General features: G+C 32.9%; 2 non-coding genes and 1 pseudogene across 2 annotated transcripts; all 3 read right to left on the minus strand.

Moving 5' to 3' along the window:
- Positions 1–5,845: 5,845 nt before the first annotated feature.
- Positions 5,846–9,816, minus strand: LOC119562167. The gene has a single exon (XR_005221733.1). It is a non-coding gene; the product is annotated as a large subunit ribosomal RNA (ribosomal RNA).
- A 401-nt stretch (positions 9,817–10,217) lies between these two features.
- On the minus strand, positions 10,218–10,397 carry LOC119562148 (annotated as a pseudogene).
- A 660-nt stretch (positions 10,398–11,057) lies between these two features.
- LOC119562162 lies at positions 11,058–13,052 on the minus strand. Its single transcript, XR_005221728.1, has one exon. It is a non-coding gene; the product is annotated as a small subunit ribosomal RNA (ribosomal RNA).
- Between the last annotated feature and the right edge of the window lie 6,586 nt (positions 13,053–19,638).

The following is a 19,638-nucleotide window of genomic DNA, read 5'->3' on the forward strand; positions in this document are numbered from 1 at the left end:
AAATGAATAAAGAAACAAATTTGACGGATTAATATCTTCTCTACCGACAGACAGTATTTTGTCACGTCAATAGTAGATGGCCGGCCCATTGACCATCCTATAGTAGTTTTTGGACCCAATATCTTTAATTCGGGTATTTTCAATTGTCTTTGCCAATCAACCGTTTGGTACTCTCTCATATAATAAGAGAATACACATATAATTCCATTATATGGATATATCTTCATTATTTTATTTGCTACATCACCCTATAATAGTTTTTGAACCCGTCAACTTCAATTCGGGTATTTTCAATTGTCTTTGCCAACCATTTATATGGTATTCTCTATTATAATAAGAGAATACTAGTGTATATCCATTATATGGATATATCATCTTCATATTATTTGCTACACCACCCTATAGTAGTTTTTGAACCCATCATCTGCAATTCGGGTATTTTCAATTGTCTTTGCCAACCAACTATACGGTATTCTCTCTTATAATAAGAGAATACAAGTATATTTTCATTATATGGATATAATGCCATTTATTTTTCAATATCCATATAATTCATTTAGTTTTGTATGTACAAAACAAGTTTTCTTTATAGTATTGACAAAATCATATGTTTACGCATAACATAAGTTTTGACCAATACGAGGAGGGGCCCGCCAACGACCACCTCCCTATAGTAGTTTTTTACCCCACGCACTACTGCGTGCCTGTTTACAGTACTAGTGCCAGCTATCACTAGGTTTATATATCATGTTTCAGTGATATATGGGTAAATTCTACCATTTATTCTTATGTATATGGCATTTCTATGCCATATTTATACAATCCATTCATATCTTAATGTATATTTATTATATTATACATTATTATGCCTTATAGGTATTATACCTATAAGCCATATCCATACGATTCATTCACTAGTGCCGCCCCTCACTAGGTTTATAATTGTTATATCATTGATATACAATTTATTTCTATATATATGGCATTTATATGCCATATCCATACAATGCATTCACATTTCAATGTATATTTACTTGTTATACATTATTATGCCTTATAGGTATTATACCTATAAGCCATATCCATACGATTCACTTATATAAATATATGTATATTTTTCTATACATAATTTTTTTTTATTTTGTATGGATTTCTATGCATATCCATAGTTTATATGGATATGCTTGGCGTTCTATATAGTATTGACAAATTCATATGCATAACATAAGTTTTGACCAATACGAGGAGGGGCCCGCCAACGACCACCTCCCTATAGTAGTTTTTTACCCCACGCACTATTGCGTGCCTGTTTACAGTACTAGTGCCAGCTATCACTAGGTTTATATATCGTGTTTCAGTGATATATGGGTAAATTCTACCATTTATTCTTATGTATATGGCATTTCTATGCCATATTTATACAATCCATTCATATCTTAATGTATATTTATTATATTATACATTATTATGCCTTATAGGTATTATACCTATAAGCCATATCCATACGATTCATTCACTAGTGCCGCCCCTCACTAGGTTTATAATTGTTATATCATTGATATACAATTTATTTCTATATATATGGCATTTATATGCCATATCCATACAATGCATTCACATTTCAATGTATATTTACTTGTTATACATTATTATGCCTTATAGGTATTATACCTATAAGCCATATCCATACGATTCACTTATATAAATATATGTATATTTTTTCTATACATAATTTTTTTTTACTTTTGTATGGTTTTCTATGCATATCCATAGTTTATATGGATATGCTTGGCGTTCTATATAGTATTGACAAATTCATATGCATAACATAAGTTTTGACCAATACGAGGAGGGGCCCGCCAACGACCACCTCCCTATAGTAGTTTTTTACCCCACGCACTATTGCGTGCCTGTTTACAGTACTAGTGCCAGCTATCACTAGGTTTATATATCGTGTTTCAGTGATATATGGGTAAATTCTACCATTTATTCTTATGTATATGGCATTTCTATGCCATATTTATACAATCCATTCATATCTTAATGTATATTTATTATATTATACATTATTATGCCTTATAGGTATTATACCTATAAGCCATATCCATACGATTCATTCACTAGTGCCGCCCCTCACTAGGTTTATAATTGTTATATCATTGATATACAATTTATTTCTATATATATGGCATTTATATGCCATATCCATACAATGCATTCACATTTCAATGTATATTTACTTGTTATACATTATTATGCCTTATAGGTATTATACCTATAAGCCATATCCATACGATTCACTTATATAAATATATGTATATTTTTCTATACATAATTTTTTTTTACTTTTGTATGGTTTTCTATGCATATCCATAGTTTATATGGATATGCTTGGCGTTCTATATAGTATTGACAAATTCATATGCATAACATAAGTTTTGACCAATACGAGGAGGGGCCCGCCAACGACCACCTCCCTATAGTAGTTTTTTACCCCACGCACTATTGCGTGCCTGTTTACAGTACTAGTGCCAGCTATCACTAGGTTTATATATCGTGTTTCAGTGATATATGGGTAAATTCTACCATTTATTCTTATGTATATGGCATTTCTATGCCATATTTATACAATCCATTCATATCTTAATGTATATTTATTATATTATACATTATTATGCCTTATAGGTATTATACCTATAAGCCATATCCATACGATTCATTCACTAGTGCCGCCCCTCACTAGGTTTATAATTGTTATATCATTGATATACAATTTATTTCTATATATATGGCATTTATATGCCATATCCATACAATGCATTCACATTTCAATGTATATTTACTTGTTATACATTATTATGCCTTATAGGTATTATACCTATAAGCCATATCCATACGATTCACTTATATAAATATATGTATATTTTTCTATACATAATTTTTTTTTACTTTTGTATGGTTTTCTATGCATATCCATAGTTTATATGGATATGCTTGGCGTTCTATATAGTATTGACAAATTCATATGCATAACATAAGTTTTGACCAATACGAGGAGGGGCCCGCCAACGACCACCTCCCTATAGTAGTTTTTTACCCCACGCACTATTGCGTGCCTGTTTACAGTACTAGTGCCAGCTATCACTAGGTTTATATATCGTGTTTCAGTGATATATGGGTAAATTCTACCATTTATTCTTATGTATATGGCATTTCTATGCCATATTTATACAATCCATTCATATCTTAATGTATATTTATTATATTATACATTATTATGCCTTATAGGTATTATACCTATAAGCCATATCCATACGATTCATTCACTAGTGCCGCCCCTCACTAGGTTTATAATTGTTATATCATTGATATACAATTTATTTCTATATATATGGCATTTATATGCCATATCCATACAATGCATTCACATTTCAATGTATATTTACTTGTTATACATTATTATGCCTTATAGGTATTATACCTATAAGCCATATCCATACGATTCACTTATATAAATATATGTATATTTTTCTATACATAATTTTTTTTTACTTTTGTATGGATTTCTATGCATATCCATAGTTTATATGGATATGCTTGGCGTTCTATATAGTATTGACAAATTCATATGCATAACATAAGTTTTGACCAATACGAGGAGGGGCCCGCCAACGACCACCTCCCTATAGTAGTTTTTTACCCCACGCACTATTGCGTGCCTGTTTACAGTACTAGTGCCAGCTATCACTAGGTTTATATATCGTGTTTCAGTGATATATGGGTAAATTCTACCATTTATTCTTATGTATATGGCATTTCTATGCCATATTTATACAATCCATTCATATCTTAATGTATATTTATTATATTATACATTATTATGCCTTATAGGTATTATACCTATAAGCCATATCCATACGATTCATTCACTAGTGCCGCCCCTCACTAGGTTTATAATTGTTATATCATTGATATACAATTTATTTCTATATATATGGCATTTATATGCCATATCCATACAATGCATTCACATTTCAATGTATATTTACTTGTTATACATTATTATGCCTTATAGGTATTATACCTATAAGCCATATCCATACGATTCACTTATATAAATATATGTATATTTTTCTATACATAATTTTTTTTTACTTTTGTATGGATTTCTATGCATATCCATAGTTTATATGGATATGCTTGGCGTTCTATATAGTATTGACAAATTCATATGCATAACATAAGTTTTGACCAATACGAGGAGGGGCCCGCCAACGACCACCTCCCTATAGTAGTTTTTTACCCCACGCACTATTGCGTGCATGTTTACAGTACTAGTGCCAGCTATCATTAGGTTTATATATCGTGTTTCAGTGATATATGGGTAAATTCTACCATTTATTCTTATGTATGTATATGGCATTTCTATGCCATATTTATATAATTCATTCATATCTTAATTTATATTTATTATATTATACATTATTATGCCTTATAGGTATTATACCTATAAGCCATATCCATACGATTCATATACTAGTGCAGCCCCTCACTAGGTTTATATATCTCATTTTAATTATATATTGGTAAATTCTATTATTTATTCTTGTGTATATGGCACTTATATGCCGCCATATCTATAAAAATGCATTTATATTTCAATGTATATTTTCTATATTATACATTATTATGCCTTAAAAAGTTATTATACCTACCATAAGGCGATATCCATACGATTCATTTATATAAAAGATATATGTATAATTTTCTATACATAATTTTTTTTTATGAATATATGGGTTTCCTAAGCATATCCATATAATACATTTAGTTTTATATGGATTAGATTGGTCTTCTTTATTGTATTGCCAAACTCATATTGATAAAATAAGTTTTGAACAATAAGAGGATCAGCCGCCAACCAACCAACCACTGCTACCATTGGAGGAACATATACTTACTTTTTATATGTCCTCTTACTTGAATGGTCCTCTCTTTACTTGAAAATTTCATTACCATAGGAATCTATTTATACATGGAATATGATTTCCACTACTTTTTCGCGTCACTAATAATTAATATGACGATACAGACTTGCTACCATAACATAAGTCTTGAACAATAATAGGAGCAGCCGCCAACCAACCACCAACCAACCAACCACTGCTACCATTGATAGTAATTTTATATGTCCTCTTTAGTTGAATTTCAATACCATAGGAATATTTATACATGGAATATGTTTTGCCACTACTTTTTCGCGTCACTAATAATATGACGATACAGTCTTGCTACCATAACATAAGTTTTGAACAATAAGAGGAGCAGACACACCAACCAACCAACCGCGCTGCTACCATTATATATACTTATATTTATATAAGTCCTCTTTACTTGAATGGCCTCTTTACTTGAATTTCAATACCATAGGAATATTTATTTATACATGGAATATGTTTTGCCACTACTTTTTCGCGTCACTAATAATATGACGATATAGACTTGCTACCATAACATAAGTTTTGAACAATAAGAGGAGCAGACACCAACCAACCAACCGCTGCTACCATTGAATGAACCATATATACAAACTTTTATATATGTCCTCTTTACTTGAATTTTAATACCATAGGAATATTTATACATGGAATATGTTTGCCACTTTATCATCGCGTCACTAATAAGATGACGATACATTTTGTTTGTTCAATATTTACTTATATATTGATGTTTCCAATTTAGGTCTTTTATATTTCTTCTTCCCTACCTTACACACCACAAACAAAGTGGCGTGCGATGCTGCAAGCAAGCATAATGATTATGCCCGCTTGCAACATCTTTATTATCGAATCATCAAGCAAAGGATAAGCTTCAGTGGATCGCAGTATGGCAGCTGCTCAACCACTTACAACACCTTGCCTGTTACAAAAGTCGTTTACAATTGATTCTAGGCTTTGTCATTGTATTAAATAATGCTTTTATATGTAACTAGCGCGGCATCAGGTGATCAAAGATCCTCCCAATTTACTATGTTACAAATTACATTGGCATCACATCCATTGTCGTTTATAAAGTAAATTATAAACTTTAAATGGTTTAGAAGCCATACAATGCAAATTGCCCCTTATTTATCATTGCAGTCCAGCACGGATACGACCTTAGAGGCGTTCAGGCATAATCCAACGGACGTAGCGTCATACCACTGTTCGCTCGAACAAGTATTGTGCCATTGGTCCGTACCTGCGGTTCCTCTCGTACTACGCAGGAATGCTGTCGCAACAACGTTTTGTCATTAGTAGGGTAAAACTAACCTGTCTCACGACGGTCTAAACCCAGCTCACGTTCCCTTGCATGGGTGAACAATCCAACGCTTGGTGAATTTTGCTTCACAATGATAGGAAGAGCCGACATCGAAGGATCAAAAAGCGACGTCGCTATGAACGCTTGGCCGCCACAAGCCAGTTATCCCTATGGTAACTTTTCTGACACCTCTTGTTAAAAACTCTTTAAACCAAAAGGATCGATAGGCCGAGCTTTTGCTGTCCCTGTGTGTACTGAACACCGAGATCAAGTCAGCATTTGCCCTTTTGCTCTATGTGTGGTTTCTGTCCGCACTGAGCTGGCCTTGGGACACCTCCGTTATTATTTGAGAGATGTACCGCCCCAGTCAAACTCCCTACCTGGCAATGTCCTTGAATTGGATCATACCTGAGTAATTGGAGTTATACCAAATTTTCAAATCAAAAATACATAAATGCACCGTTTTATTAAAGAATTTGTTTGCGATTATATAACAAACTCGTGATACTTTGATCAAGAAGCTTGCATCAAAACCCAATACCATAAGATATAATAAATATATCCGTATAATGGCTAGGAAATGATACACGTTCCATTTAATCAAGTAAGTAAGGAAACAATAAGAGTAGTGGTATTTCATTGGCGATACCAAACCGAAGTCTAATATCTCCCACTTATTCTACACCTCTTATGTCTCCTTACACTGCCAGATTAGAGTCAAGCTCAAAAGGGTCTTCTTTCCCCGCTAATTATTCCAAGCCCGTTCCCTTGGCTGTGGTTTCGCTAGATAGTAGATAGGGACAGTAGGAATCTCGTTAATCCATTCATGCGCGTCACTAATTAGATGACGAGGCATTTGGCTACCTTAAGAGAGTCATAGTTACTCCCGCCGTTGACCCGCGCTTACTTGAATTTCTTCACTTTGACATTCAGAGCACTGGGCAGAAATCACATTGTGTCAACACCCGCTAGGGCCATCACAATGCTTTGTTTTAATTAGACAGTCGGATTCCCCAAGTCCGTGCCAGTTCTGAATTGATTGTTAATTGATAATCGTTATAATTAATAAGAACTAATTGGTTTAACCCAATTAGTATTCTTAAAAATTTTAGCAAGAAAGTTCCACAATTGGCTACGTAACTAAACTATCCGGGGAACAAGTGACCAACATAAATGCCAGACACTCTATTTACCCAGAACGAGCACATAAACCATGTTATTGTTTCCCAATCAAGCCCGACTATCTCAATCTTCAGAGCCAATCCTTATCCCGAAGTTACGGATCTAATTTGCCGACTTCCCTTACCTACATTATTCTATCGACTAGAGACTCTTCACCTTGGAGACCAGCTGCGGATATTGGTACGGCCTGTTGAGAAGTTTGCGTGTCCCCACCATAAATTTTCAAGGTCCGAGGAGAAAATATCGACACAACAGTATATGTCATGCTCTTCTAGCCCATCTACCATATCTCTCTGCGAAAGACTTCCATGGTAGTACGGCTATAAAACAGAAAAGAAAACTCTTCCGATATCTCTCGACGGCTTCTTTATGGTCGTTCCTGTTGCCAGGATGAGCACGAGGCCCATATTTAATAACAAACGGATACTCAACAGGTTACGGAATTGGAACCGTATTCCCTTTCGTTCAAAATTATTCAAGTATATTAATTAGCTTGATTTATATAATATAATTATATTTGTATGGCATTTGTGTTTTACTTGAAAATTTTCGGCTTTCGCCTTGAACTTAGGACCGACTAACTCGTGATCAACCACTGTTCACACGAAACCCTTCTCCACTTCAGTCCTCCAAGGTCTCATTCGATTATTTGCTACTACCACCAAGATCTGTACCAATGGCAGCTCCATGCAGGCTTACGCCAAACACTTCTACGCATACCATTGTACCTTCCTACTCACTAAAGTTTCAAAATTTATATCACAAGTAATATAAATCATCTACTTTAGCGGTAATGTATAGGTATACAACTTAAGCGCCATCCATTTTAAGGGCTAGTTGCTTCGGCAGGTGAGTTGTTACACACTCCTTAGCGGATTTCGACTTCCATGATCACCGTCCTGCTGTTTTAAGCAACCAACGCCTTTCATGGTATCTGCATGAGTTGTTAATTTGGGCACCGTAACATTACGTTTGGTTCATCCCACAGCGCCAGTTCTGCTTACCAAAAGTGGCCCACTGGGCACATTATATCATAACCTTGAACTTCATATCAAGAAAGTTAAGGTTCTTACCCATTTAAAGTTTGAGAATAGGTTAAGATCGTTTCGACCCTAAGGCCTCTAATCATTCGCTTTACCAGATAAGATTATTTTATATAACATTAAAATGCACCAGCTATCCTGAGGGAAACTTCGGAAGGAACCAGCTACTAGATGGTTCGATTGGTCTTTCGCCCCTATACTCAATTCTGACAATCGATTTGCACGTCAGAACTGTTTCGGTCTTCCATCAGGGTTTCCCCTGACTTCAACCTGATCAAGTATAGTTCACCATCTTTCGGGTCACAGCATATATGCTCAAGGTACGTTCCAGTTAGAGGCATAAATAATATAAATATCATTATACATAACTATATAGAACGCCCCGGGATTGTGTTAATTAGCTATAAATAGTTAAAAAACTAATCCCATTATTAGTCAAGTTAATTACGCTATTAGGTTTATATCCCAATAACTTGCACATATGTTAGACTCCTTGGTCCGTGTTTCAAGACGGGTCCCGAAGGTATCCTGAATCTTTCGCATTGTTAATCATACAAGTGCATATAATAAACACAAAAATCAATGATAATTATGCCATTATATAATTCCGAAAAATTAACGCACTGTATTCATATAAATCTATCAGCACTTTATCAAATTAATAACATTTATTCTGTGTTAAAATGCAAGCAAATTAATTTGAATAAACTATAAGTTATATTTTATGATAAATTTTGTATGCTAATAGATTACAATGTCCTTATATGGAAAAAATGCACACTATTATCATAATATTGTTTAAATATTACAATTTTAATGATGAATTTTCCATAACGGATATTCAGGTTCATCGGGCTTAACCTCTAAGCAGTTTCACGTACTGTTTAACTCTCTATTCAGAGTTCTTTTCAACTTTCCCTCACGGTACTTGTTTACTATCGGTCTCATGGTTATATTTAGTTTTAGATGGAGTTTACCACCCACTTAGTGCTGCACTATCAAGCAACACGACTCTTTGGAAACATCATCTAGTAATCATTAACGTTATACGGGCCTGGCACCCTCTATGGGTAAATGGCCTCATTTAAGAAGGACTTAAATCGTTAATTTCTCATACTAGAATATTGACGCTCCATACACTGCATCTCACATTTGCCATATAGACAAAGTGACTTAGTGCTGAACTGATTTCTTTTCGCTCGCCGCTACTAAGAAAATCCTGGTTAGTTTCTTTTCCTCCCCTAATTAATATGCTTAAATTCAGGGGGTAGTCCCATATGAGTTGAGGTTGTGTATAACTTTTTTTGCAATTAATTCTTTATATATAATGATAAAACATTTTATTAAATTCGTTATATATTTTATATATTTGTATGGCATTTGTTTGGTCTAACGAATCAACGAAGAATAATAATATTGTCAACGGCTTTCTATTTACTAATCTTTAATAAGAGACAATTCTAGATAAATTTTTTATGCTAGACATTTCTCAGTATTATTTGATTGAAAAAGAAAATATTTCTCTTCGTTTTTCACATTCAAATTATTTACTAATGTGAGATAATGTTTTTCATATATTTGTTAATATTATGAATAATATAATAATTAAATTATTATTATCCAATAATATACCATATGCTTATAAAATTTCATTATAAAATTTATATAAACAACTTAATTAGCATAGTCTTACAACCCTCAACCATATGTAGTCCAAGCAGCACTATAAAATTAATTAAAGTACATAACAGCATGGACTGCGATATGCGTTCAAAATGTCGATGTTCATGTGTCCTGCAGTTCACACGATGACGCACAGTTTGCTGCGTTCTTCATCGACCCATGAGCCGAGGTGATCCACCGCTTAGAGTTTTATATATTGGTTTGGTAATTTTGTCATATATGTTTTTATTGAAAGAAATTAAAAATACACCATTTTACTGGCATATATCAATTCCTTCAATAAATTGATTTTTATACCTAAAACGAATGCTGCGAAATGTCTTAGTTTCATATAACCAATAATATATCAAGTATTTTTTAAATGGCATTTACGGTATTAATACTTTTTTTTAGCGATATATATTGAAATTTATATAAAACATTAACCTGTAATAATCAGGTACAACATTGTACATTTTAGGTTGTTGCATTATCCAATGTATGCGCATAACTGAGATGAACAATACATATCGCAAACGCGTGTATATTATGGTCCATATACACACAGTGTTTTATTAATTAATTGCATTTAATATACAATATAATAATAATATTAAATAAATTTAATAATTTCGATTTGCTTGTTCGAATTTGTTATTTGTTTGCTTTTGCTTATTTATTTATCTCTTATTTAATGCAATAATATATTTATTATTACAATTATTATTTCGATTTGCTTGTTCGAAATTTTATATTTGATCTATAAAAGATCATATTTTTGGCAATTTATATTTTATTTGTATTACTATAATATATTATATTATTATAATAAAAACAAATTTTTTTATTAACGGTAAGGATATTAAACAATAATGATCCTTCCGCAGGTTCACCTACGGAAACCTTGTTACGACTTTTACTTCCTCTAAATAATCAAGTTCGGTCAACTTTTGCGAAACAACCGTAACACACAAGGCGTCACAGTGATCACGTCCGGAGACCTCACTAAATAATTCAATCGGTAGTAGCGACGGGCGGTGTGTACAAAGGGCAGGGACGTAATCAATGCGAGTTAATGACTCACACTTACTGGGAATTCCAAGTTCATGTGAACAGTTTCAGTTCACAATCCCAAGCATGAAAGTGGTTCAGCGGTTTACCCGGACCTCTCGGTCTAGGAAATACACGTTGATACTTTCATTGTAGCGCGCGTGCAGCCCAGGACATCTAAGGGCATCACAGACCTGTTATTGCTCAATCTCATTATTGCTAGACGCAATTTGTCCATTTAAGAAGCTAGTGTCCTTATAATGGGACAAACCAACAGTACGGCTCCACTTATATAAACACATTCAAACACAATAAACATTTTACTGCCACCATGAATGAAGGCTATATAAGCTTCAACACCATAATCCTGAAGATATCTATTTAATATATTTGAGTCTCGTTCGTTATCGGAATTAACCAGACAAATCACTCCACGAACTAAGAACGGCCATGCACCACCACCCATAGATTCGAGAAAGAGCTATCAATCTGTCTTACACACTTATGTTCGGACCTGGTAAGTTTTCCCGTGTTGAGTCAAATTAAGCCGCAGGCTCCACTCCTGGTGGTGCCCTTCCGTCAATTCCTTTAAGTTTCAGCTTTGCAACCATACTTCCCCCGGAGCCCAAAAGCTTTGGTTTCCCGGGAAGCGACTGAGAGAGCCATAAAAGTAGCTACACCCAATTGCTAGCTGGCATCGTTTATGGTTAGAACTAGGGCGGTATCTGATCGCCTTCGAACCTCTAACTTTCGTTCTTGATTAATGAAAACATCTTTGGCAAATGCTTTCGCTTAAGTTAGTCTTACGACGGTCCAAGAATTTCACCTCTCGCGTCGTAATACTAATGCCCCCCAAACTGCTTCTATTAATCATTACCTCTTGATCTGAAAACCAATGAAAGCAGAACAGAGGTCTTATTTCATTATCCCATGCACAGAATATTCAGGCATTTGAAGCCTGCTTTAAGCACTCTAATTTGTTCAAAGTAATTGTACCGGCCCACAATAACACTCGTTTAAGAGCACTAATGCAGGTTTTTAAATAGGAGGAACATATGAAAAAATACAAGTATCTAAGCACATGTAAGAACTCCACCGGTAATACGCTTACATACATAAAGGTATAGTACTAACCACAATTGTAAGTTGTACTACCCGTATGAAGCACAAGTTCAACTACGAACGTTTTAACCGCAACAACTTTAATATACGCTATTGGAGCTGGAATTACCGCGGCTGCTGGCACCAGACTTGCCCTCCAATTGGTCCTTGTTAAAGGATTTAAAGTGTACTCATTCCAATTACAGGGCCTCGGATATGAGTCCTGTATTGTTATTTTTCGTCACTACCTCCCCGAGCTGGGAGTGGGTAATTTACGCGCCTGCTGCCTTCCTTAGATGTGGTAGCCGTTTCTCAGGCTCCCTCTCCGGAATCGAACCCTGATTCCCCGTTACCCGTTGCAACCATGGTAGTCCTAGATACTACCATCAAAAGTTGATAGGGCAGACATTTGAAAGATCTGTCGTCGGTACAAGACCATACGATCTGCATGTTATCTAGAGTTCAACCAATATAACGATCTTGCGATCGCTTGGTTTTAGCCTAATAAAAGCACATGTCCCATAAGGTTCATGTTTTAATTGCATGTATTAGCTCTAGAATTACCACAGTTATCCAAGTAACTGTTAACGATCTAAGGAACCATAACTGATATAATGAGCCTTTTGCGGTTTCACTTTTAATTCGTGTGTACTTAGACATGCATGGCTTAATCTTTGAGACAAGCATATAACTACTGGCAGGATCAACCAGAATAATGTTTTTATTCATATTTCATTCATATTTTTGAATAGAAATTAGCAATATAAATTTTATAGATTGTTTTCTATCGAATACGGCCATTTTTATATAGCATTCGTATACGTTTGTTGTTTTCACAATATATACTTGTTCCGCCACTAATAATAACAAGTTTTTTAATTATTGATGTTAAAAACACAATATTTTTTTTCGTAATACGTAATAATTTTCTTTATATTTGCATATTTCATTCTAAAATATCTTTTTTGTTCGACATACGTCATTATTGTATCCACACATGTACAATTTTTGTTTAACCAATATAAAATATTGAATTAAATCATTTGTATTTTGATGATAAATTTAAAATTTATCTGTATATATTCATATAAGACTCTTTGGTAATATATAATATAAAACCGAGCGCATATATGATATGTACGTTAGAAAAAATAATATATATATATATTATTTTCTTTTAATATAGGGACACCTCTTTTAATTTATCCCCGCAGGGAATTATCACATAACTCAGTATGTGATAATGGCAGACCAATATACATATATATCAAGATTATCAATACAAAATATATATCATTATTAGCCTGCCTCAATTGTAATTATTTATTTGGATTAACGATAAAGTTCGGAAACAATTTGTTATTCTATGTATAATAGAAACCTTGGCCTTTGTTTCAACATTATTATCTTTGGGCTTAAAATATTAACCGTGGAGCCAAGTCTCATATTCATAAATGAATAAAGAAACAAATTTGACGGATTAATATCTTCTCTACCGACAGACAGTATTTTGTCACGTCAATAGTAGATGGCCGGCCCATTGACCATCCTATAGTAGTTTTTGGACCCAATATCTTTAATTCGGGTATTTTCAATTGTCTTTGCCAATCAACCGTTTGGTACTCTCTCATATAATAAGAGAATACACATATAATTCCATTATATGGATATATCTTCATTATTTTATTTGCTACATCACCCTATAATAGTTTTTGAACCCGTCAACTTCAATTCGGGTATTTTCAATTGTCTTTGCCAACCATTTATATGGTATTCTCTATTATAATAAGAGAATACTAGTGTATATCCATTATATGGATATATCATCTTCATATTATTTGCTACACCACCCTATAGTAGTTTTTGAACCCATCATCTGCAATTCGGGTATTTTCAATTGTCTTTGCCAACCAACTATACGGTATTCTCTCTTATAATAAGAGAATACAAGTATATTTTCATTATATGGATATAATGCCATTTATTTTTCAATATCCATATAATTCATTTAGTTTTGTATGTACAAAACAAGTTTTCTTTATAGTATTGACAAAATCATATGTTTACGCATAACATAAGTTTTGACCAATACGAGGAGGGGCCCGCCAACGACCACCTCCCTATAGTAGTTTTTTACCCCACGCACTACTGCGTGCCTGTTTACAGTACTAGTGCCAGCTATCACTAGGTTTATATATCATGTTTCAGTGATATATGGGTAAATTCTACCATTTATTCTTATGTATATGGCATTTCTATGCCATATTTATACAATCCATTCATATCTTAATGTATATTTATTATATTATACATTATTATGCCTTATAGGTATTATACCTATAAGCCATATCCATACGATTCATTCACTAGTGCCGCCCCTCACTAGGTTTATAATTGTTATATCATTGATATACAATTTATTTCTATATATATGGCATTTATATGCCATATCCATACAATGCATTCACATTTCAATGTATATTTACTTGTTATACATTATTATGCCTTATAGGTATTATACCTATAAGCCATATCCATACGATTCACTTATATAAATATATGTATATTTTTCTATACATAATTTTTTTTTATTTTTGTATGGATTTCTATGCATATCCATAGTTTATATGGATATGCTTGGCGTTCTATATAGTATTGACAAATTCATATGCATAACATAAGTTTTGACCAATACGAGGAGGGGCCCGCCAACGACCACCTCCCTATAGTAGTTTTTTACCCCACGCACTATTGCGTGCCTGTTTACAGTACTAGTGCCAGCTATCACTAGGTTTATATATCGTGTTTCAGTGATATATGGGTAAATTCTACCATTTATTCTTATGTATATGGCATTTCTATGCCATATTTATACAATCCATTCATATCTTAATGTATATTTATTATATTATACATTATTATGCCTTATAGGTATTATACCTATAAGCCATATCCATACGATTCATTCACTAGTGCCGCCCCTCACTAGGTTTATAATTGTTATATCATTGATATACAATTTATTTCTATATATATGGCATTTATATGCCATATCCATACAATGCATTCACATTTCAATGTATATTTACTTGTTATACATTATTATGCCTTATAGGTATTATACCTATAAGCCATATCCATACGATTCACTTATATAAATATATGTATATTTTTTTCTATACATAATTTTTTTTTACTTTTGTATGGATTTTCTATGCATATCCATAGTTTATATGGATATGCTTGGCGTTCTATATAGTATTGACAAATTCATATGCATAACATAAGTTTTGACCAATACGAGGAGGGGCCCGCCAACGACCACCTCCCTATAGTAGTTTTTTACCCCACGCACTATTGCGTGCCTGTTTACAGTACTAGTGCCAGCTATCACTAGGTTTATATATCGTGTTTCAGTGATATATGGGTAAATTCTACCATTTATTCTTATGTATATGGCATTTCTATGCCATATTTATACAATCCATTCATATCTTAATGTATATTTATTATATTATACATTATTATGCCTTATAGGTATTATACCTATAAGCCATATCCATACGATTCATTCACTAGTGCCGCCCCTCACTAGGTTTATAATTGTTATATCATTGATATACAATTTATTTCTATATATATGGCATTTATATGCCATATCCATACAATGCATTCACATTTCAATGTATATTTACTTGTTATACATTATTATGCCTTATAGGTATTATACCTATAAGCCATATCCATACGATTCACTTATATAAATATATGTATATTTTTCTATACATAATTTTTTTTTACTTTTGTATGGTTTTCTATGCATATCCATAGTTTATATGGATATGCTTGGCGTTCTATATAGTATTGACAAATTCATATGCATAACATAAGTTTTGACCAATACGAGGAGGGGCCCGCCAACGACCACCTCCCTATAGTAGTTTTTTACCCCACGCACTATTGCGTGCCTGTTTACAGTACTAGTGCCAGCTATCACTAGGTTTATATATCGTGTTTCAGTGATATATGGGTAAATTCTACCATTTATTCTTATGTATATGGCATTTCTATGCCATATTTATACAATCCATTCATATCTTAATGTATATTTATTATATTATACATTATTATGCCTTATAGGTATTATACCTATAAGCCATATCCATACGATTCATTCACTAGTGCCGCCCCTCACTAGGTTTATAATTGTTATATCATTGATATACAATTTATTTCTATATATATGGCATTTATATGCCATATCCATACAATGCATTCACATTTCAATGTATATTTACTTGTTATACATTATTATGCCTTATAGGTATTATACCTATAAGCCATATCCATACGATTCACTTATATAAATATATGTATATTTTTCTATACATAATTTTTTTTTACTTTTGTATGGTTTTCTATGCATATCCATAGTTTATATGGATATGCTTGGCGTTCTATATAGTATTGACAAATTCATATGCATAACATAAGTTTTGACCAATACGAGGAGGGGCCCGCCAACGACCACCTCCCTATAGTAGTTTTTTACCCCACGCACTATTGCGTGCCTGTTTACAGTACTAGTGCCAGCTATCACTAGGTTTATATATCGTGTTTCAGTGATATATGGGTAAATTCTACCATTTATTCTTATGTATATGGCATTTCTATGCCATATTTATACAATCCATTCATATCTTAATGTATATTTATTATATTATACATTATTATGCCTTATAGGTATTATACCTATAAGCCATATCCATACGATTCATTCACTAGTGCCGCCCCTCACTAGGTTTATAATTGTTATATCATTGATATACAATTTATTTCTATATATATGGCATTTATATGCCATATCCATACAATGCATTCACATTTCAATGTATATTTACTTGTTATACATTATTATGCCTTATAGGTATTATACCTATAAGCCATATCCATACGATTCACTTATATAAATATATGTATATTTTTCTATACATAATTTTTTTTTACTTTTGTATGGATTTCTATGCATATCCATAGTTTATATGGATATGCTTGGCGTTCTATATAGTATTGACAAATTCATATGCATAACATAAGTTTTGACCAATACGAGGAGGGGCCCGCCAACGACCACCTCCCTATAGTAGTTTTTTACCCCACGCACTATTGCGTGCCTGTTTACAGTACTAGTGCCAGCTATCACTAGGTTTATATATCGTGTTTCAGTGATATATGGGTAAATTCTACCATTTATTCTTATGTATATGGCATTTCTATGCCATATTTATACAATCCATTCATATCTTAATGTATATTTATTATATTATACATTATTATGCCTTATAGGTATTATACCTATAAGCCATATCCATACGATTCATTCACTAGTGCCGCCCCTCACTAGGTTTATAATTGTTATATCATTGATATACAATTTATTTCTATATATATGGCATTTATATGCCATATCCATACAATGCATTCACATTTCAATGTATATTTACTTGTTATACATTATTATGCCTTATAGGTATTATACCTATAAGCCATATCCATACGATTCACTTATATAAATATATGTATATTTTTCTATACATAATTTTTTTTTACTTTTGTATGGATTTCTATGCATATCCATAGTTTATATGGATATGCTTGGCGTTCTATATAGTATTGACAAATTCATATGCATAACATAAGTTTTGACCAATACGAGGAGGGGCCCGCCAACGACCACCTCCCTATAGTAGTTTTTTACCCCACGCACTATTGCGTGCATGTTTACAGTACTAGTGCCAGCTATCATTAGGTTTATATATCGTGTTTCAGTGATATATGGGTAAATTCTACCATTTATTCTTATGTATGTATATGGCATTTCTATGCCATATTTATATAATTCATTCATATCTTAATTTATATTTATTATATTATACATTATTATGCCTTATAGGTATTATACCTATAAGCCATATCCATACGATTCATATACTAGTGCAGCCCCTCACTAGGTTTATATATCTCATTTTAATTATATATTGGTAAATTCTATTATTTATTCTTGTGTATATGGCACTTATATGCCGCCATATCTATAAAAATGCATTTATATTTCAATGTATATTTTCTATATTATACATTATTATGCCTTAAAAAGTTATTATACCTACCATAAGGCGATATCCATACGATTCATTTATATAAAAGATATATGTATAATTTTCTATACATAATTTTTTTTTATGAATATATGGGTTTCCTAAGCATATCCATATAATACATTTAGTTTTATATGGATTAGATTGGTCTTCTTTATTGTATTGCCAAACTCATATTGATAAAATAAGTTTTGAACAATAAGAGGATCAGCCGCCAACCAACCAACCACTGCTACCATTGGAGGAACATATACTTACTTTTTATATGTCCTCTTACTTGAATGGTCCTCTCTTTACTTGAAAATTTCATTACCATAGGAATCTATTTATACATGGAATATGATTTCCACTACTTTTTCGCGTCACTAATAATTAATATGACGATACAGACTTGCTACCATAACATAAGTCTTGAACAATAATAGGAGCAGCCGCCAACCAACCACCAACCAACCAACCACTGCTACCATTGATAGTAATTTTATATGTCCTCTTTAGTTGAATTTCAATACCATAGGAATATTTATACATGGAATATGTTTTGCCACTACTTTTTCGCGTCACTAATAATATGACGATACAGTCTTGCTACCATAACATAAGTTTTGAACAATAAGAGGAGCAGACACACCAACCAACCAACCGCGCTGCTACCATTATATATACTTATATTTATATAAGTCCTCTTTACTTGAATGGCCTCTTTACTTGAATTTCAATACCATAGGAATATTTATTTATACATGGAATATGTTTTGCCACTACTTTTTCGCGTCACTAATAATATGACGATATAGACTTGCTACCATAACATAAGTTTTGAACAATAAGAGGAGCAGACACCAACCAACCAACCGCTGCTACCATTGAATGAACCATATATACAAACTTTTATATATGTCCTCTTTACTTGAATTTTAATACCATAGGAATATTTATACATGGAATATGTTTGCCACTTTATCATCGCGTCACTAATAAGATGACGATACATTTTGTTTGTTCAATATTTACTTATATATTGATGTTTCCAATTTAGGTCTTTTATATTTCTTCTTCCCTACCTTACACACCACAAACAAAGTGGCGTGCGATGCTGCAAGCAAGCATAATGATTATGCCCGCTTGCAACATCTTTATTA

This window comes from Drosophila subpulchrella, unplaced genomic scaffold, assembly GCF_014743375.2.
Source record: "Drosophila subpulchrella strain 33 F10 #4 breed RU33 unplaced genomic scaffold, RU_Dsub_v1.1 Primary Assembly Seq394, whole genome shotgun sequence".
Classification (NCBI taxonomy): Eukaryota; Metazoa; Arthropoda; class Insecta; order Diptera; family Drosophilidae; genus Drosophila; species Drosophila subpulchrella.